Source organism: Puntigrus tetrazona, chromosome 1 (genome assembly GCF_018831695.1).
Source record: "Puntigrus tetrazona isolate hp1 chromosome 1, ASM1883169v1, whole genome shotgun sequence".
NCBI classification, from domain to species: domain Eukaryota; kingdom Metazoa; phylum Chordata; class Actinopteri; order Cypriniformes; family Cyprinidae; genus Puntigrus; species Puntigrus tetrazona.
The window spans coordinates 12,067,846-12,089,693 of NC_056699.1; the positions used below are offsets into that span (position 1 = coordinate 12,067,846).

Genomic DNA, 21,848 nt, shown 5'->3' on the forward strand with positions numbered 1-21,848 from the left:
GAAACAAAAATATTTCTAGTTTTAAAATTATAGCGTAAATAACTGACTTGCACCGAGTTCCGGCTTGTAATTTAGCCGGAATGTAATGTATGTTATATGATGGTATGTAATTATGTGATTATACGATCATGGGTTCGATCCCAGAAAACGCACATGGTCATAATATGTGGGTTAGATGTGGTCATTTGTATGAATTACACCTAGTAAAATATGCACACATTACCGTGAGATTTCTGTAAAAAGTCCACACATTGCATTTAAATAAACACACATTTTGACTGGTAACGACAATAATACGTCATCTCATGACTACAGACGCAACACAACACTTCTAAACGTAAAAGTAGGTCGTAATAAGGTTTTTGATTGGAAGACAGGATCCGTTTCGAAAAGCATCTGCTGGATGCACAATGTACTCTCTTTTGTGTCAGACAAAATGGAAGGATAGGCTGTTTTAGTAGTTTTCAGTAGATATTCCATAAAATGACATGGAAAAAAAGCATCCTGGATCTCATCCAAATTATGTAGTAAATAAAACACTTATTATTCAATAAATTCTGTACTGATACTTTGATCTTATACATGATATACTTTATCAGTTTAATTTTGTTGAAAACGACACAATATAACATTGGGATTACTTGAAATAACTTGAACAGAATATTCCTAAAATAATAATAATTGTAAAAAAATAAAAAATAAAAAAAATAAAAATCACTTTTCTGACTTCTGACTCTAGCAATGCTTTGCCAACAGCTTTTGAATGGAGAAGGTCAACTGAAGTGGGGCTGTGGACTCAAATTAGGGCTAAAAGAAAAAGATGAAAGCATCACTTGTGTGTCTGCCACATGCAGGCCTTGAGAAAATCTACACAAACACTATTCTGAGACGGTTCTTCTAAACACGATCACACGCAGTTGTGGAACTCGCAAGGTCCACTTCAGGAAGATTTGTGCAATTCTGACATCGGTGAAAGATAAGGGCAAAGTGAGGGGTTGAGACACGAGTGAATGGGCAGCTGAGAGAGGGATAAATAAAGACCAGATGAGTGGGTTTGTGCAAGAATGAGCAAGAGAATGATTAAGTGGGAAAATAAAGGACATGAGGGTGAGCAGTCAGAGTGGATTGTAATGCAAACTACTCACAGCGAGATGTGTTATTGTATAAGGACAGAGTTATTTTGATAACTTAACGGCATCTGCGCAAGCATCCTCTGGCTCATCTTTTTATTTTCATCCCCTATTTGAAGAAATGAGAGCGAAAAATAGTCGACAGAGGCAATGGCAGGCTGACGACAGACTGAAGATGGAAATAACTGCTGTTGTTTTGGGCTGAAGAAGCATTATCTTACCTGAATGATGCCAGACAGGTACAGCCAAGAAGGGAATAATATCAAATCTAAATGTGTATGTTCCTACAGAAGAAGGTCATAGGGCTTATTTAGAGTTTAATCTTATCAAAGATATTTTGAGAAAAAAATAACTCGGCTTAATATTTATAATGCAATAACAATGTTTACAAGACGATAAATGTAGAAAAATGAATTCAAATAATCCAATCACGGTATTGAGGATTGCACTGCTTTAGCTGCTTGAGCAGAACATTAAACTGAATTTCTTTATAGCGGGTTAATGCGCTCACTCAAACGCATTTCATATATGAGAGTAATCAGCTGTATCCAACAATATACAAATCAAATTGCTGTTTACATTTGCTCAGGTATTGAAATGAATGCCCTGACGAACTTGAGCTAAGTCACATAACAGTGTATTGATGAACTATAACTGAAATGAATGTAATTTCTGATCAGTAGCTAATATGTCAGCGTACTCATGTTTTATGTTGACATTTCCATTTATGTTACTTAAATTAATTCAGCAACAAATCATTAAATTGATTGAAAGAGGCAGTGTTGCAAATGATTATTCTTTTAACCAAATGCAAGTTCTTTCCATGTATCATGGTTTCCATTAAAATATTAAGCAGCAACTATTATCACATATATTTTTATTGAGCACCAAAAAAGCACAGAGAATAACATCTGAAGAACTCTTTAAAAGCCCCATAATGTCAAATCTGAACATTCCTGACTTTTTTCCTGATAAGTGAGGTCTATGGGCTACTTAACTACCATATAAGTTTCAAAACGATCAATCCACATTAAACTGCACACAGCCTGCATAAAGTAGATGTGATTTTTCTGTAAAAAAAGTGTCATCTGATCTACTCACTCACCACCTTCGGTCATCAGCCGAGCACCTCCCACCGTGCATGATATTACTGAGCAACAACAACAACAGAGAATCGTGTCGAAAAAGATTTAAAAGACAAAACCAGATTGGCCAACCTGTATGATCTGACAGGAATGTTACTGTGATGGATCACATCTAACGTGTAAAGACAAACTCACCGTGTCTATCTAGTCACGAAGAAGACTACGTTACTATTACGGATACAATTAATCTACAATTACACATGATTTATATAAATGGGTTTGTTGTTTGACACACAGATATTATTTCATAAACGACATAGTCTTGAGATTAAATAAAACTTCAGATGCGCCCATAACAACAAAAGACAATAATTTATTGAACCTTTTCTAATAAAAAGTGTGCAAACTTGAGCATTCTTGACAATCGTTTCTGTCCAGTCCACTGGCACTCAACATCACAACAAAGATGATATTTAAAGCTCCTTATGTAGCCCAATCTGTGCTGTTTTGAATAGGCCTCCTCCAGTCTTCCCCCTTGTTTTACATTCAGCTAGCGCCCTCACATAACTGGGACGTTGATTGGCCTGGTCGTGCATCTCTCAGGAAAAAACAGGCCAATCAGAAGAGAGGATTATGAATGTTAATTAGACAGACCAAAAGAGAGAAGCTATATATATATATATATATATATATATATATATATATATATATATATATATATATATATATATATATATATATATTATATCAATCGATTAAAAATTTATCAAGTTAATTGATGGACTGTGATTAATAAAAATTTCCCTGTAAATTTGTTAACTAAAGAAAATGTCATACTGTACAATATGGGAGTTTTATTATCTCAACAATAACTATTTTAATCAAATAAATGCAGCCTACAAAATGTACAAAAAAAAATTATTCTACTTCAGTTTTGTTATCATCTTAGACTAACTTTTTAAAAATGAGTCTTTCTTTTGTTCTCATTTTCCTTCACCAACTACAACAATTCACCATATTTATTCATTAATTAGTGCTGACCACCACTTAGTGGACATGTGTCTATGCTGGCATAGGGCTCTCCCTTGTGTGTTTCCAGAATTTATCTGTGGACAGAGCCTCATCATCAGATCTGACTCTGATCCCATTCAGAAGGCCATTTTCTTCTTTGAAGGTTCTGCATTTAAGACTGCATCCTTCAATCACACTCAGCTTTTGCCATACCTCTCTCCTCTCTTTGGGTAAGCACCTAAGGTCTTGAACCTGGGGTCTAGAGCTGTTGCTATTTTTAACCACCACATATTTGAGCTCTCCTTCCGCTTGTTGAGATCCTTTTGAATTTTACAGCGCACTATGTAGGCAGGGTCAACATCAGAAACCTCCACTGTACGCAGGATGGCACAGCGCAGGTAGCACCACAGAGCAGGATACATACTATTACCTCCTTTCAGTGATGTACCTACAGTAAATACACAATTGACTAAATGACTACAGTTTACATTCAGACTTTTTACTTAAAATTACTCATTTTTATTCGTAAAATTGAAGAGGGAAAAAGCAAGTACCTGCAAGGTTCCAGCAATGTTTCCAGCTTTGTTACAGCGCTGCACTTAAAATTATTTTACTAAAAATGTCAAACCCGCTGTCCCGAAAAGCCATGGCGATAACCCTTTGTATATTTTATGTTCTAAACGGATGTTGTCATGTTTGGCGTTACCCTGATCACACAATAATAATAACATCCGCGCTGCGATGATGGCAAAAGTTCAGTCAAACTTTGTATTTGTAGCGTTAATTTTTTTAAGTCGCATGCGTTTTAAATTATATATATATATATATATATTTTTTAAAGGACATCAACCTAAAATTTTCCAAAAGGTGTACAATATGGGACCGTTAACGCTAACTATTTTAATCAAATAAATGCAGCCTTGTGTAACAATTATTCTTAGCTTTGGGGGGTTCAGACTAACAAAAATGAGTTTTCTTTTGTTCTCATTTTCCCGTCACTCGCTTGTTACCATATTTATTCATTAATTAGATCTTTGTACTCTATTGTTGTGTGTTTAAAGCTGCATCCCAATTCAGAAGCTTTGTCCTTTGAAGGCTGCATTTGAAGACTGCAACGCAACAAAGGCTTTAGTAAGTCGAAGTCTTCTTCAAATGTGGCCTTGAAACACACCCTTTGTTTTACAACCGATGAATGCTTTACAGCCCAGGCTATCCCAAGATTCACTGCACACTGATGACGACAAGACTTTGAGAGATCTTGTGAGATTTACACAAAAATTATTTACTAATGTACAAACTACACTTTTAATATGATCCAGACTGTAAACCTACGTTAAGACAGATAAAACAAAGTTCTTTTGTATTGAAATGTAGCAGTAAGTCATGTTTTATTATAACTTCCCTAGATAATTGTTGCCTATTGGGCACTTTGACAAGACGCGAACAGCACAGATGTAACATTATTCATTCTAAAACTTGTTTATTCGTTTCTACAAAATATTAATTTGTGGCTACTGACCATGTTTCATTAACTTTCCCTGAGAAAACCCATGATATAACTTAAATGCGAGAACAATTTACATGATAGTAACAAATTGTTCATTCATGGCCACAAAAAAAATATTTCATTCCTCTGCATGTTTTGGTAGATTTGGTAAAAGAAAATATAAATATTTGATTATATAATATAAATTTGTAATCAGCAAAACAGAACACGAAGCTTGATTAAATTCATGCGCTCCAATTGGCTTGAATCCAAAAGCATGGTCGCAATGTAACAGTTACCTGCTAACCTATTTCTCTTATTTAAAAAAAAGCTTGTCACTTGTGTCATAAAACTCACATTAAAATGTTTCAGATGGGTAACAGTGTGTTTTACGTAGCATTGATCACTGATGTCCTTCACAGGATGTAGACTTCAGTCTGAGACACAGCCTAAGCCCTTCACTTCCTTTGTTCAGTATTGTTGTGGTGTACAAACTGTACTACTGCTTAATTTTAAAAATACTATTGTTTTTCACACTTCTTCACTGGACATTAAATGCAGTAGCGTGTTTAGGCATGCAATCGGATGGGGCCCACATGGTCCTGGGGGGCCAACAAAAAACACAATTTCTTCTGACGGGAATTGAGAAGCCTTTTTTTTGGACCAGTGTGTAATTGGGTCAATACCAGACTAACGATAAGCTTCAGAACAAACTATACTGTTATTGATACATGGGTGTTGTTTTTATCTCTCTTTTATGACTGTTAATGGCAAATTAGAAGCTGTTCTCATAAACCGATTTCACGCTGGTGATGGGCGGTTTGGCATGGCACGCAGCGGCACAGTCTGAGTCTCTGTCCGGCGCACATTAAATAATCACAATGCTTAAGTTGAAGTACAATTTATAAAAAAAACAGTTTGAGAATGTGCTTGAACTCAGCTTTCATATGATATCAAAACCTAAAACAAATGATATATTTATAGATATATAGACTGACAGAATAGTGTTAGAGGCCATATTTTCCAAGAGGTGTCTAAAAATGTACATTTCCTATAAAAACAGAAACATTAAACTCCACTGGGAATAAAATAACATCAGTTTAACAAATCAATTAGGCCTCCAGCAACCAGACCGAATTACATTAGCAACCGCAATCATTTTCAGCTTCAGTGATAGAATCGACCTGACCAAGATGCTAATGCTATTGAAACAGATTATGCGTTATGCGATACAGTTGGCTACAAGACAAATACCAAAATTACAGAAAATGCATGAGCGACTGTTAAAATTATAAGAAGTTTTTTTTACTGTAAGCTGATGTTTGGTTACAATTAAATCGACGGTCTCTACAGTTTAGCTCTCGTGGCCCTCTCTTATGCACCTTGAGAATATCCAACGTTTAGGTGGAATCATTAGACCATTTCAGATTTTACTGACTCAATTACCTTCACTCAAAAACCTTGACCTCTGCACCTAATGATGCATTAACTATAATGTTTTCATATACAAATACTTGCTATAATGTGTAACAACAATTATTCAACAGTAATGTGCACATAGAGGTTACAGTATATTAACTCGAATGAATAATCATGATTTTAAAATGATCTGAAACTTTCTATTTTATAATCGGTTTAATTTCATCACTTAATCTTTCCTTGTCAGAAGATGAGGGTCCATGGGCATAAGTTTTCTTTCTGTAAACACTTTCTGGATTTTGTGTTGGGCAATCAACCGTGCTTACTTTCTGGCAGAAAATCAATTTCAGATCACTGATTAAAGGTTGGATAAACGGGTTGTATATTTTCATGTCTTGCATCATCATCTATATGTTAATATATGAGACATAAATATTGAGCTTATCGGATCATCTTATCGCTTCAAATATTTTTAAGATGGAAATCATAATTTTAGCTGAACACAGGGATTTTAAATATAGACAAATTCAAATTTTAAATAGCTGGGATCTCCTTGAGGAAAAACCAAAGACTTCTTATTATCATAAGTATTTCTTCATGTCTCTTTAATCCCATTTTTTCCATTTGTAATCAATTAACAGGGTTTATGTGAGCCTTAATTTTCCATTATATTCATTTTTGTAACTCTTGAATATATGCATATTTAGTGTAGTTATATATCCTTCCTTGTGTTAAAGGGTCACATGATGTTGCTAAAAAGAGCATTAATTTGTATATTTGTTGTAATGCAATGTTTTTATGTTAAGTTTCAAAAAATACATTATTTTCCATTTTCCTGTGCGAATCCTGGCTTGAGGACCTTTCCCGATCCCGCCCTCCCGACCTCTGTCCCACTTCGCTTCCTGTCATGGATTTGAACCCTCATCTCTTTGTTTTGCTATCTAATAACTTGAGCCTTTGTCTCACATACACACCAAACACAAGTCAAAGACGCATCATTCATTTTCTTTTATCACACTATAATCACAATTTTTTCCCCTTGTTCTTTCCCTGTTTACCATGTACAGCTATGCAAAGATAAGAAAATCTGTGTGTGTGAAGGTTGGCATTTGTGGTTTATGAGGACACAAATTAGTTTAATGACATGGGTATGACAGCGATATTAAAATTTGAAGGTGGTGTATGAGGACACTGCCAATGTCCTCATAATTCAAAAGGCTTAAAAAAACTAAATTATGTTTTTTTTTTTAGTTTCCTGTAAGGGGTAGGTTTAGGTAGGGTTGGTGTACGGCAATAGCACATGCAGTTTGTACAGTATAAAAACCATTAGCCCTATGGAGAGTCCTCATAAAACACAAATGTCAACATGTGTACAAATGTGTGTGTGTGTATGTTTCTACAGAGAAGGTCTTAGATGAAGTTTGCTTAGATCTCTATATCAGCTGTGTCTCGACTCCTATCTAAACATGATTCTTCTTCCACCTCCATGCCTCTCTAGTATCTGTGAATACTCTCATACAGACAGACACAACTTTCTTCACACAAACTTTTTTATCGTAAGGCACTTTATTTGCACTGCTTTCAGATAACGTGTTATGGTAAAAATATATGCATTATAAAAAATAAAAAAAAATCATAAAATGCATTATTGTTATCAACTGCCCTTCAAAATCTAAAGCACTAAAAGTGAATGTACAATTATAAAAAAAAGGTTTTTGAAGCATCAATGCTTTTTAAAATACACATAATATATACAACACGTGTGTGTGTGTGTGTGTGTGTGTGTGTGTGTGTATATATGTATGTATGTATGTATGTATGTATATGTATATATTTATTTTAGATAAACATGACCAATATGTGACCAATTTTATTCTCCTACTATGAGTTAGTTTTCTCCAAGAGGGCTAAATATCACATTACATCTTCCATACACCTTGCATTTGTGAAAAGAATAGGTTTTACCCAAAAATTTAAGTTGCGTCATCATTTACTCAACCTCACATAGTTCCAAACCTGTATGAATTTCTTTGTTCTGCCAAACACGTAGGAAGATATTTGGAAAAAAAGTTTTAATTGAGTTCCATAGTATTTTTTTTCCACTATGGAAGTCAATGGTGACCAAAACAGCCTGGGTTGGAACTACGTAAATCATGACAGAAATTTCATTTTTGAGTGAACTATTCCGCTTACCATTATCTTATAAAACTGAACCTCTCTGATTTAGAATCTACTTCTAAATCTGACATTTTCTGACAGCTATACTATATGTGTTGTTTCGACCTTTAGGTTGTGACCTAATGCTGACAGTTAAATTGGGCAACGCATCAGCAGGCAAATTCCAACTCAAATGACTTGAATCTGACATGTTTTGACAACCCGTCTTTTGCCCACGTTTACAGCGAAGAGGGAGAGAGTGTTCCAAACAGAGCTATTTGAAATGAACGCAAGAAGAACCCGCACTGTTTTAACAAGCCTCCTTCAGCCACAGATTTTCAGAGCAGAGAGAAAGAGAGTTTGATTTGAGAACAAAAAAAAAAAAACTGCCGTATGACATCCTTCCGAATGCACATACACACAAAAAATAACCCCATTTAACAGGAGTGACATCTGTGGCGCAGGTGATTTGCTTACAAGGTGACACTGCATCAGTCTTGGCGGCCATGTTTGGCAGCTTGTCAATAGAGGAAAGACTAGACATATGAAGATGGTGGAATGTGCAGCTTTTTACAATTTACGATTCCAACTGCCAGGAAGCCCAAACCTCAAGCTCAGAGGAAAGAACACTCCGGAAAATCAATGACAAGGTAAATTTACTCAGGTTTAAATATTTCATGCTTGAAAATGTTTTTAAAACTCCCTTTGCACTGAGAGGAGGGCTCGCCTGTCACTCCAGAACTTCTCCTTTAATGCAAACTTATTTTCCAAATTAGGCATTTTCCACCCACTCATTTTACCGCAGCCTTCAAAATGATTATAAATCTATATTTCATACTTCTGTGCAGTACCGTGCCCTGCAACACTCACCCGGTTAGCCCTCACTCGCTCCCTTTTCATTCTCCCTCCCTCCTTTCATTTCATTTCAGATAATCTGTCTTGCCCGACTTCATACTCCCCGGTCTCACTGCAAGCTTTTTTTTTCCCCCTGATGTTCAAATTTAGATTCATATGGATGTTATGTTTATTAAAAGCATGCAATAGGCTGATTCAATCTGGCCTTCTGTGTAATCTGCAAAATATATAGAGAGTCGGGGCAATCGATTTATGACATCATTTTACTTCTGATTGAATTTGTGCATTAGCCATTAAAATTGCAAAACAAACTTTTTGTACTGTGAGTGTTTTCATCTTGGGGGAAGAAAAGACAGAGAGAGGGGTGATGGAATATAATCATTCTGGGTGGAATAATTTAATAATAATGATTTTAGGTTTGTGTTTCTGCTTTCCATTTCGGTCTAGAACACAAGTGGAATTTGTAATGAAATGGCAAGAACAAAAAAGCAGCTGGATATTTTGAAATAGTCTAAAAAGCCCAGAGAAGACCCCCCCTCCACTTATTGAGATGCTTAGGCACTACTGCGCTTACCTAAAAAGTATAAAGTGTAAATATGGTGGTAAATTATTTGGACAAATAATAAAGACTCTGAAGGTCCATCTCACAAAAGATGAAAAGGGATACATTAGAAATGTAGTTAATTGTAATTTCTCTTCTATTTTTAGTTGTGAAGGTAAATATGTTTGTGGTAGATTCCCTAATTGTTAATAAGCCTTTATTTATTCTGCTTTCAGATGATGGTTTGGTATATATAAATATATATATATATATATATATATATATATATATATATATATATGAGACAGTCCAGCATCATGAGTCTGAACCGTCCTCCAAAAACTCAAGTACACTGGGATTAACCCATAAATTGCTATGCTATCTGATGTAAGAAAACACACACACGAAACTGAAAATGTAGAACATAATTTTAGAAAGAATTAACACTTTGACTGTAGAAAATGTATTGACTGCATATTTTAGTAACAGTATAAACATCCATTGGAACCATTTATCAGCGATAAAGGGTTAGTTCACCGCAAAATGAAAATAAGTTAATTATTCACCTTCATGTCGTTTCAAACCTGTAAGACCTTTGTTCATCTTCAGAACACAAATGTGGATATTTATTAGGAAATAGGATTCAGTAAATGGTATATGATTATAATTTGTTGTTTTTAATAAATGAATTACTATTACAATTGCCATTTTGAAATGACCCATGTAAAATCAACTTCGTAAAAGCCCGAAGAAGCTAATCTAAAAGAAAAGAGAAAAGAAAGCTTCTTCAAAGCATTTTTAAGCTTCAAACATACGTGACATACAAACCACATACGTGAAGATATATTTATAGATCTTATATCTGGTACTGCAGAGGGCAAGTATGATTCAGACTTCATGCTATTTATCTCTGATTTCTCAATTTATTCTCTTGCTTGCCAACACGTTTCTTGGAAACCAAATGTTGGCAAATGTCATTGTGTCAGAAATTAAGCTGCCCTTGCTGGCTCATTCTCTTCACACGCCTGACAGCATTTTGCTCAAACAGGTCATGATCAGCATCCAAGAAAAGCAGACCAAATCAGAATACATACAGGTACATACACAAAACGAGTATATATTTTTTGCATACTGGATATCCAAGATGGGACTAAATGTAACAGTATTTATAATGCCATTTGATAGCATCCAGACAACTTTAAAAGAGTAAACGGTTGACCGCAACCTTAAAAATGTGCAAAAATGCACACGCCAAGGCAAAGCAGCAAGAGAAATAGACTATTGCCCATGGCTACATTGTAGAGCCATTTGTATTAAAGGAGCTCTTTGATGTGGTAAAGAGACTCAATAAGTTAAAACTCCTCAAGAAATATCTAACACTCACTAGCAGTCAAAATATGATGGACATCCTGGAAAGCACTGGAGTTTGAAAAATACATGAGCACAGATTGGCACAATATGAATTATAAATGGTTCAACTAGAAATTTCAGGAAACATTCAACAAAATAAATGTGATTTTTTAAAACTTCCTTTTTTAATCTGCTCCCCTCCCTCTCTGTAATGCAGGCACATTCTCTCATGGTCTCTGTCTAGCACCTGGTAATAATTTGACACCATTGCATTTCCTCTGTTTGAGAGTGAAACCAGATCCGCTTTGCTGGTAGATATGACTACGATTTAACCAGCTTCTCTTCTCCCTTGTCATCTGTTAGATTTAACATAGCTTTGGCATATTGGAGATATATATGCTTTTATATTTACTCGCCCTCTTATTACCCTATTTAAATAAAGTAAATATGGAAAAATAATAGGAAATGCTAAATTCCAAGTTTTCGTATTACTGCCATGGTTTCCAGAGGAACATACTGAAATTAATGTGCTATTCGCTGAAAATGTGGATTTTGCATAAACAAAAGATCAAAAGAGATGTACAGCTTGATCCTTGATTCACTTGTATTACATTGAAAAGAGCGATTTGGATGTTCTTCAAAAATGCACCTCTAATATTCTAGGCAAACAAAGAAACTCAACTTCAGAACGGATTAAAGTGCCTAAAATGGATTATCACGTTGCTCTAAACCTTCATATGTTCATTCTTCTATTCACGAAATAAAATATTCAGGAAGGACCAACATGAAAAAAAATATATATTTCAAATTACAAATGTCCCCTGTAGTCCAATCCACAGAACACAAAGACCTTGACTTACTCCGAGTTTGTGGGTTTTATCATTTCAAATGCAAGGATTTAACTAAAGTTAATCTGTCTTCTGATAATCATTTTGTTTTGTTTCCTGCTGTGTCAAAGGTGGCTAATGAGAGGAAAAGTGCATAGAGTCTGCATGCGTGTTGTATGTCTGGGCTAAATTTAATGTTGCAGAACAAAAATGTTTATTTTTTACTCTCTCTCTCTCTCACACACACACACACACAAACCTACAGATTAAGCGCATACACTCACATGTACTCTCTCTGACACTCAGACACTTCAAGATTAGTATTCATTTCTCCCTGTGGGTGGGAGGTGTCTGCTCTGCTATTGTTTGTTTAGAGAATTAATTTAGCGCAAGCTCTGTGCCGTGCTCCGGCTAATTATTCGCACCGCTGCTCGTCAAAGCGGAACAGAACTGGTGACGGCAGGTGAATAGATGAGTGTATTTAACCTCCGCATCTTGCAGCATTAATGGCCTGACTCTCCGTTAACAGACAACACTGACAGTGACTCTGGTAGCCATGCAGAAAATCGCACCATTATTGCAGCATATATTAGCTCTAAAAAGCATCCGCATAAAAGGTATGAAATTACGGCATATAAATATTACAGTACTCTCAAAATAAAAGCTGTCAATTTTGTATCTTATTTACCATTAAAGAGCACGTATTATCAACTAAGTTTTACACATTAGTACCTCTCGAAAAAATAACTTTCTGAGCGTGTAGGAAAGTGCTAGAGTTTCCCCATTTGTATCGATGTGAAGTATCACAACCCTAAACACAAATAGATGTTTGGGGAAATCATAACAAATGCTGCTACCTTATTAGCGAGTGGTGATTTATTAATATTCTCTAGGCACTGTTGTTGTTGTTGTTAGCACCATAGCTAATGACACCTCAGCTCTGTCGTGACATCTATAGATTCATTTGGCTGGGTGAGCTATAATATCAATGAGTCTTTATTTAGTCTGGCTTGAGTGCCATTAATTTGGACAGTGGATGTTTATCTGGTGCTTACAGAAGCTCAGCAAGGGATGCACACTTTTTACGCAGCAGGAATATTTTATTTCGAATCAGTATTTTTGTCTTATGTATGTGGCCTTTTTTCCCCACACAGAATTCTCAGATTTATTCTTAAACCTAAAAATTAATTTGTTAGTTGGATATAAAAACATATTACATAAAACTAAATCGTTCAAGTTCTTTGAAATTAGTAGCATTTGCATTCACTTTTGTTCTTTGTGGTTTTTATAAAACATTATACTTTTTTTTTTTTTTTTTTTACAGTTTTCATTATACAATAAGAAAAGTTGCAATTAAATTCTTACATATCATGTGGTTTAAGATCAAATAAAAACGTATACTAATACTGTACACAAATCTTAATCATCCATGTATCAATTCATTCCATTCACATATCAGAATTATTATTTTCAAAAACATTTTTTTAACATTTTACAATTTTTTTTTAAATTCCTCTTTTGTATGCAGGTTGCATGCCTAATTTCATCCTTTAAACTATATTATACGTGTGAATAAAAGGCATTTAAAAAAAAAAAAAAAAAAATCTCAAAAAAGTGCTATAAATAAGCTATGACTAAACAGGTTAAAAAGAAAAAAAGCAATTATTGCCTTAAGTGGTTATAAAGAGAAAAAGGCTGCACACGCATCAATGAGGACCAACAACAACAGAGCCACAGAAACTTCTTTCCATTAAAGCTCATTTAAATTGGGTCTAAACTTCCAAGCATGACCACTCTACTCCCTGTTGAGCATCTTTAAAAAGCTCCCTCAGCCTGTACAATACTGTGTAAAATAATAATCCACTCCTGAGGCTCTCTCAGAGTGTTGCTGTCATCCCCGTGCCCCACGAGACGCAGAGGGTTGAATAGACCTGTTCTGACGTATGAATTTGTGGAATAACGATAGCGAGACAGAAATAAGGCCCTAATAAAAGAATCTACTCCCTCTAAAACCTGCTTTAGATAAGGGCCCCTGTACGCAGGCAGAGCCTTGAGAGCCACACAGAACAGAGAATTTCCATTTAGGTTAATCCACCCATTTTTCCCCGTGGTTCAGGGGAGGGTATTTGCACACACGCACACACACACAAGCAATCTCTATTTCATACCGTTGTAAACACATACACACTATTCTCTCTCATATACACACTTGTCCCTTTTTCTTTGTTAAATACACACACATTCAAACACAATGGCGGCAGGTTTTGTCTTTTTTTTTTATTATTATTCACAGGCTGCTGTTTTCCTAAATTTAAGTGGGAACACTGGAGCAGATGTTGGCAAATCCTATAAGGAAGAAATCCCACTACCAACATAATCCCAAAACACAATGTTATTGCGCCAATCCTGCATCGTCGTGCACAAAATTATCCAAATCCAGGATTTCAACAGAGCCAAACACTGCACCGTTTCCAATCTCAAAACTCATTCTGCTTTACAGAGGAGGAAAGTTGTCAGAGGAGAGAAACGCATTTAATAACAAGCATTAGTTCTCAAGGCAGACGCACCAGTGGCAGACTTCAGTCGTGCTCTCTTCTGGCTTAACAGTACGCAAAACGGCAACCTTTCAGTCATAAACTGCTCAATTTTTATTCACAGGCTGGCTTGCTTCCACTGCTTTAGTGGGAAAAATACAGATACATTAATATTAGTTGGTACGGGTACCATGTCAAAACACTATAAAACAGAATGTCCAAACAAAAATGTGAGACTTTAAAAAGTACTAAGATTAAATTTTGGGACAATTTATCACATCATTGTATTATCAGGTTTTTTGTTTGCATGTGAGTGTCTGCATTTAGGAGGTATAAATCTATTTCCATAAAAATATTTCATATTTACCTTTTACATTTATGTAATAAAAGATAGATCAGGCCCTTACAATTGATGCTATTAATTGAAGATATGAGGAAGGAAGAAGACCCATCCTTATATTCTACGTAAGTTTTATGACCAACCAGTAGTATTATCATTTAAAAAAAACATTGTGTTTTTATTTGTAAAATAAAATAAGTGTAATAAAAAATATAAATAGGCCTATATCAGCTTCTAAAATCAGCTCAATTATTAATTTTGATAGGACAGAAGCAGCAAAAGGTGGGATCAGAAAAGATACAGGAAAGAACTAGAACTTGAGACATCCAAAGCGCAACGGAGCTATGTCAGGACAATCACCCACAATCTCAAACAGGAGGACTCGTATAAAATAACTGATTACAAAACATGAAAAAAAAACACCTAGAGGTTTAACTAGCTCAACCTACTTTTATTCTAAATAATAAAAAGGCAAATAAATATATATAAATTATCATATGAATTACTACATGCCTGCAGTCCTGTACTGAAAATGTATTTCTTTACATTGCCAATTACTGGTCAGGTATGCATAATATAATTATTTTACTAATTTTTCATGGATCTGTGTAAACAGAGATGCAAAGTAAAAGCAACTACTTGTGTACCATCAGTGTTTTAGTTGAGAAATGCAGAAAGATGACAACATGGCACGTTTTATATTTAGAGATTTTACACCCATTATTGAGTCGAAAATTCAGAGGTTCTTCTATGCCCTTGCTCACCTGTTACCCAGTAAAGCAAGAGAAACGACTGTATCTGCTAATACCTTATTCAGAAAGGCACAGACAATTAAATGCAAGTCGGTGCCAGTGCGCGGTTGGCACACACAATCTGTGTTACAATGTTTTCTTTATTCACTTGTCAACATTTTTTCCTGTATGACCAAGTCATATTTGTACATAGTGGCCATGGAGGACATTCTTTGTTTGAGGTCTATACAGGGAGGACACGACTGTTGTTTATAGAAGATAAACAGGTTTCCGTGAGCGCATTTGTTCAACCGAGGGTTATGGCAGGATTTCTTGTTTGTTTGTTTTCGATTTGTACTCTTTGTCTTTGGAAGCACTGGTTTGTGTTTGTCTTTGTATTAGAGATTGTGTGTGTGTGTGTGTGTGAGTATGTATAGTTGCTTGTCCATAAAGAGATTAGTGTGTGTGTGTGTGTGTGTGTGTCTCTCTGACAAGGTTCCAACAGCTGCAGCCATCTTTTCCTTGTAGCCTCCACTCTCCTCCGATCAATGCGGCTCCTGTCTTAGCCTTCGCCTCTAAGAGCACACATTAATTTCACACACACACATATACTCCCTGGAACAAACCGCTGACTTTTTCTGCAGAGCCACGGCACACACACATTATTTATGACCTGATGTGACAGATGGATCAATAGTTTAATATCAGTGTTTGTGGAGTGCAGTGCCTCTGTCTATCAGATATCCAGACAGGCTGCTAAACGCACACACACGCAGAAGTAGCACTTAAACACGCACATTTGAGTGCCATCTGTTTGGTGGACAGACCGTTGCAAAAAAAAATAAAAATCATTGACACTCGCTGACCCTCAAACATGACAACCACATGAGCAGCCCATCAGTAGGCTTTAGCAGCAAAAGCCCAAGAGCTGTGCTAGATGCCTGACCCAAAAAAAAAAATCTGTCTAGAGAGAGAGAGCTCTTTGAAGACCCCTCTAACCAAACAGAATGTGATCTCAGACATGGTTACTGGTCATTCATTATAACAGAGACAGATGCTCCAGACTTTCATCATTGATGACTTCTGATTATGTAAAACAACCAGATGACACGATTAGTTAAGTGGGACATCACATTTGAAAGGTAAAATCAGTTCATGTGGGCTAGATGAATTACAACTCAAAAAAATAAAAAAATAAAAATTATTATTATAATATATATATTATTATTTAACTAGGAAATCACATTGAGATATTGCTATTTTATTACGCAAAAGACATTTAAAAGCACTCAAACGTCATTCATAAGCATAGAAATCACATTTACTAAATATTGATAGCACACTTGGAACAGTTAATCAAATACAGGAGCCCAATCTAGTGCAATGACTATTTATACGGATGATTAACTAATTAGATAAGATATTAAGTAATTTGCCTAAAAGAGCCTTTAGAATAAATACATGTCTCATTTCCTCTGTTGACGTAATGATAACCAATCTAAAGATTTATACAATGTGCAATGACGTGTCCGTGACTCCGCACCAGTAACAAAACATAATGCTGCATGATACACTGAATCTAATTGTACAAATAAGTGTAGAAATAGCTGCATTCATATATAAATTATCACCATAGTCAATTATTGATAGGAATGTACTCTTTACTAATTTCTTACAGGCCTTATAGGAGAAATTTATTTGAAAAGTAAACTGTCGAAAAATGCATCCAAGAATCACTTACTCATGCTCATGATGATCCAAATTTTCACAAATACTAAAACTTAGAAAAATGCCTTTTTCAATGCTCTTCCATGAAGTAACAATAAATGGGAAGTGGAATTTTGAAAAAAAACCAAAAAAATTAATATGAGACAACATAATATTCAACGCATGTGCTATATTGCAAGACAGAAATGGTATTTTTAGGTGGCCTGTAAAGTGTTATGAAGATTTTGATTCACCGCGTAAGTCGGAGCTGGAAATGACATCACACCCAAGTGGATGTAATAGAGTTCATTTATGTTAACATTAGCAGTTTTAGTAAAAACACCGCATTTTGTAACTGCAGAAACTCTCATACACTATAGAGGTTGGGCAGTAATGTGTGTATGACTCAAGTGACATGAGAACATAACATAAGCTTTATAAATATTCTAATATTTATAGCTTTCACTTACTTTTCACGTAGGGAGCAGCCATCTTGAATTCACAACTTAGGTTAGAACCGAACTCCAGACATGTAAGTGTTCCATTTGGAAAAACCCAAAAGTTCACCTAAAAAAAAATAATAAATTCTGTCATAATTTGCTGCATTTATGTTGTTCCAAACCTGTATGACTCTATATTCTGTGAAACACAAAAGACATTATTATGAAATTTTATTTAATAGACACACACGCACACAGAAATTATCCATAATATCACAGAAATATAAAATATAGAAATATAAAAATGATTTTTGTTTTGTTTTGCTTACCTACTTTTTTTTCATTTTATATCCTTACCCACTGTCAAATGGTTTCCTGTTTTCAGAATAAACTGCGCTAATTATTGGTACATTTAAGATTAAAATAAGATTATAAAGCAACATTCGTCATTGGGCTAAATAAACTCCGGATTTTACTTAAATTATTGTATTCTCAGAAAATGAGTCTTAACATGCAATTTTGCTTGCTAAGTATTCACTTTTTTTTTTTTTGATACGTTTACAGGAAAACAAGACTAAAATACTGATAAATAAGATGAAACGGATGTAATACACTGCAGAACACATTGTTAGGATTTTACAGCATTGCCTTAAAACCAGGCGAGAACTTTATATATCTCATATGCAGCTTATTTGTCTTCTTGTTTAATGTTTTGTTTAGTCTGTTTTACAGCCAATCGGATCCCAGCCTCATCCGGGTTATTGATTGCTTGCGTGCCCTTATCCTCCAAGGCTGTTCCTTTAATAGACTACAGAGGGCTGTAAATATTATTGCTTACTGTGTGCCTGGCGCACAACAAATGCAATCACGGTTTTATGACAAATATAAACACCAGTGAGCCAGTAGATCAAGAGTTATCTGAGGTTAAGCTTAAAAGAGAGATTTTATTCCTTTATGTGTCACCCGATTTCCTTTTTCCTTTCTTATGTTCATTTGAACCTGAGAGCCTCTTTGCTGAGAGACCTTTTCACAGAGCACCTAAATTTCAATTGAATGAAAATAATAGGGGTAGTTTTTTTCCACCTTTTTAAATGTAGGTTTCAGTGAATGCCAGGTGAACTGCATTTATAACTGGTATTCCTGATTTATTAATAAAAGATATTTAATATTTCAGTAATCAGCTGTAATGTCAGACGTTGCATCTACATATGAAACATTGATAGACTATGTACTACCTCTGCAGTCATACTTGCACTGCTCTTTATGAATGTGATTGACACAGCATCCTCAGCCGGGGGATGTCAAAGGCTAAGCACTTGAAAGCATGTTGTGCCTCTCCTATGGTTCCCTTGCTACATTTTTTCCCACATTGCACATTTTCTATCTGTCTCGTTCTTTCTGTTGCTTGTGCTTGCTCTCACTCTCTGGGAATGGCTGTCAGCGAAGAACGCCGTCAAGTTTGGGAAGCGTGTGTTCAGAGTTAAAGTGGGTTAAATTACTGCAGGTGTCAGTGCAAACTGTACGTTCTCACAGTAATAGCTCAGATTATATAGGGCCCATCTAGGTAAAATGGCACTGTTTAACTTTACTTTTTACAGTTTAGATGCATAACTGTGCAAAAATAGCTCCGCTATGCCCCTAAATAGAGATAATGTTGTTTAATACACATTTGTATTAAAATCTTCAGACCCCCACGCTTAACAAATGTTTCTCATTAGGGCCAAAGGTTAAACCGACTGAAAACATGAAACTAACATTCTCTAATATACAAAAAGGGGGGATTCGCTTCAATACTGTATTTTTGCCATGCAACAATTTCATTTATATTCATCAGCATGAAGTGAGGCAGTAATTGTTGCCAGAATACCTCATGCCCATTCTGGCAAAATTGTGCCCTATTAGAGCAAGGAACCATGCATGACCAGTGGCTCTGCCATTATGATGCAAATGACAGAATGAAAGAATCATTCAAACACATTCTAAAGTGAATTTGTAATATTCTATAATATTGCTTTCCAGTTCTGGAATCATTACCCATGGTTCCATTGTCTCTTCACTCGAGGTGAACTGATAGGGGACGAAATTGACTGTGACACTTCTGATGATGTGGCTGGTTTGGAAACACAACCGTCAATCAATCAGAGAGAAACGGTTAGGCAAATGAGGTGCCAAAAACAAACATACATATTTAAATAAATAACAATGCATTGTTTTCAACTGAGAGCTGTATTTAGAGTCTTCATAAGTTTGAAATTGCAATCGACAGTGACTGCAAACTGCATTTTGGACATTTTGATATCAATATCAGCTTTTAAAGGTTTGCAACCACTACAAACACAGCAATCCAATCAGCGGCAAACAGTATCGTCCAGACGGTTTCATTGCCAGTCCTTGAAATGTCAGTTGAAAGATGCTGCTTTGTTGTATGTCTCGGACATATTGTATACTGAAAATATTTTTTAAAGCATATATAATGTGTAACCTTGCATTATCATCAAAAAATGAAGACTACAGGTTAGCGTGTCTTTATCACAGTAACAAGCTATTATTATTATTATTATTAAAAGTCATCTTTTCTGACATCAGTTAACAATTACTTTGTAAACACAGCAAGAAACAGCCTCTTTTGCAAAACACCAACTCTATCAAAAGCAATTAATTTAATCACACACACACACACACACACACACAAATCTTGTTCTTTTTCTTTTCTGCATCTGCTCTAGCTTGTATACTAATCTAGCTAATACTTGAGACGTGGCATTTTGTACAGCAAATAATCTTAGCTGTAATGGCACATTGCTTGCATTGTTCCTCATTTGTAAGTTCACTTTTGGATAAAAGCAACTACAAAATAAATGAATGTAAAATGTAACGTAAATGATGGCGGTAGTCACAAGGTACACCTTTAATTTAAAACAGCTTAGTTCCTGCTAGAAAAAAACGTACTCATAGATCTTCATTTCAAGTAATTTCCACTCAGATGAGACCAAAAGTGATAATGTCTAAGGCGAGTTGTTTACTTTACTTAGCCTGCCCATTTCCATCAGTTCGACTTATTCAGGCAAAACAGCTGTAAACATGATAGTCGTGTGTTGTCGCATTGACTAATTAGCCAATTACAGCAACGTGGGAGCACTGCCTTCTCTCCATTGAAAAAAAAATGAAGAAAAATGAGTGCCTCACACTTTGGTTAAAAAGCCTGTGCTGTGTTAAATGTTAAGGCACAGTTCCAAATAGTACTACCACCCATTAAATGCACTTCAAAAGTTACGAGCTTGAATTTTCAAAGGAGCAACCATAGAAGGTTAAACATGTGAACCTTACAAAGTCAGATTCGGGACACATAGGCAAACAGACTTACATTCCATTAGCATACAGAAACTAAAGCCTGAGGGATGTACTCACAACCCACTTAGAGTGCTCTCAAGTTAAAGACACAATTTAGTGACACTGAATAAGAGTATGATAAGGTCATTCAGGGTTAATTTGAAGCCATTTCCTGTTATCTTCTGTTCTCGTTGAAACACTAAAGTTGTGGAAAGTTACATTTTACTTACGGACATGTTGTGCTCCCAGAAAGACTGCCTGGTATCATCTCAGAAATGAGGTTTGTCTTCGGGTGGGGGACCAGGATTGTGACAGCATGAATCTGTCCTCAGTCCAATATACTTTAAAAGGACATCTCACACTCGGTGACAAATGAGGGTAGGCTCTCAAAGCAGGGTTTAAACAGCGTCACAGAAAGGGTTGGCGGATGAAACATCTATCAAAACCTGGCTCAACGTTGGAACTCATCGACAATGATGGAGAAGAGGAGCTAGACTATCGTCAAGGGTGAGAAAATTCCTCATCTTTTTCAGAGCTACAAAAACGCTGATTAGAAGAGATGAGACAATATAAGATGAGAGAAGACAGTGTAGGAACTAGGGGGGAAAAATACTGATTTGAATTACTGAGCATTAAAAAATAGACAGATAAAAGGAGCATGTCAGGCACAAATCAGAGAGCTGCATCACAATGTCTTACAAGACAAAAGACAAATTGGCAAAGACGGCAAAAGGGAGGGAAAAGGAAAAAAGTGTAGGGGTAAAAAGAAAGATGATTCATGTTGAGTATGCTGACATTTGAGAAAGCTGGAGATGAAGACACATCAGAGGGAGCAAAATACAGATTGACGTTTAAACTGTTCACTTTTCATGCGTTCATCTATCCACCACCATGACTTTCAAATC

At 35.6% G+C, this 21,848-nt stretch overlaps 1 protein-coding gene across 1 annotated transcript in view; it reads right to left on the reverse strand.

Moving 5' to 3' along the window:
• Positions 1 to 21,848, reverse strand: part of ndst3 (N-deacetylase/N-sulfotransferase (heparan glucosaminyl) 3) — a 134,525-nt gene that overhangs the window by 107,476 nt on the left and 5,201 nt on the right. The window contains exon 3 of the mRNA XM_043250940.1: positions 17,644 to 17,740. The gene's annotated coding sequence lies outside the window, so the exon portion shown is untranslated. The remainder of the gene's footprint in view (positions 1 to 17,643; positions 17,741 to 21,848) is intronic.